This window comes from Porites lutea, chromosome 5, assembly GCF_958299795.1.
Source record: "Porites lutea chromosome 5, jaPorLute2.1, whole genome shotgun sequence".
Lineage (NCBI taxonomy): Eukaryota > Metazoa > Cnidaria > Anthozoa > Scleractinia > Poritidae > Porites > Porites lutea.
The window spans coordinates 43,895,294-43,896,392 of record NC_133205.1 but is presented as its reverse complement, the minus strand read 5'-3'; the positions used below and the strand labels follow the sequence as shown (position 1 = coordinate 43,896,392).

Sequence of the window (1,099 nt, the reverse complement as noted above, 5' to 3'; positions counted from 1 at the left end):
GAAAGGAGGCTTGCCTCGTCCCAGCCACGGTTGCCTCGGTATAGCACTACCTCCGAGTGCGGCCCACTTCCCCTTGGGAAGAAATATTCAATTAATAAGAGACATATATTTCTATATTTTTTTCCTGTGCTTGTTTTTTCAACATCTGGGTTCCCTGTGGCTCACTGGTGTCCCCCGCGTCAGGCTTCTATTTAGGCGAGCCGTCGGTCACATAACTGGAGTCCTGTGGCCGTCTGGACTTGCGCAGTTACCACAAGGGCCCTAAGAGGAAAGCAGTTTTTCCGCTGCCGGCCGTTGGTCCTAGCTTTTCATACTTACCTGACGCGGGAGGCACTGTGATCAAGGAGGCAGTCCTCTCAAGGTGAGGCCCTCTCATTGCACTTCGATTGGGTTGACCCTTGCGATTACCCCAAATGTGGGTAACTCGAGCGTATAATTTCTGGTAGTGGGGACCTGCGTTCGCGCTAGTCCCCGGTTTAGTAGTAATTATTGTATCTAGTGCGGTCCACAGGTTATTGAAAAACGCGCGCGCCAATGATACAACTGGTAACGTGCGCGCGTGTGATTGTTTCACATACAGGTGATCGATCGATACAAAACAGCACAGAGAAAGAGAAGAAGAGAAGTCTCCGGGGACCAAGAAAGAAGGTAAATTATCTTAGAATATGTTGAAGTTGATTTGTAGCTAAGCTAGTATGTTATTTAAAAAGCAGAGTAGAGACTGAAATGTCTTACTCTCTCAAAGGTGAAGTGAAAGTCGCCAGAGATTTATGTTCAAGAAGGAGGATTATGGTCGACGGTTGAAAAGCAAGCAAGCAAGCAGGATCATAAACATCCGTCTATGATGTGAGTACACTTCCCTCATAGCTTTGATTCAGAAGTTGTTTGCTTGTGTATATTTAACTCGCCTTTTCTCTCGTCGGTCTGTACTGCACGGCGCTGGTTTCGGCGTTTAATTTAAACTGTCGAGCGAGCCGTTAATAACAAATGCTAACGGACTCGGTCTTGTGTTGTATTTGGCCTTTTGGCTTGTTTCTCTGGCGTTCGCGGCCGTTTTCTCGGCCTGTAGTTGCACTGAAAGGCGAACGTAGACTTGTGG

General features: G+C 47.4%; 1 non-coding gene across 1 annotated transcript; it reads left to right on the top strand.

Moving 5' to 3' along the window:
• The first annotated feature begins 310 nt into the window (after positions 1-310).
• LOC140939726 (U1 spliceosomal RNA) lies at positions 311-474 on the top strand. Its single transcript, XR_012166054.1, has one exon. It is a non-coding gene; the product is annotated as a U1 spliceosomal RNA (small nuclear RNA).
• The last annotated feature ends 625 nt before the right edge of the window (positions 475-1,099 follow it).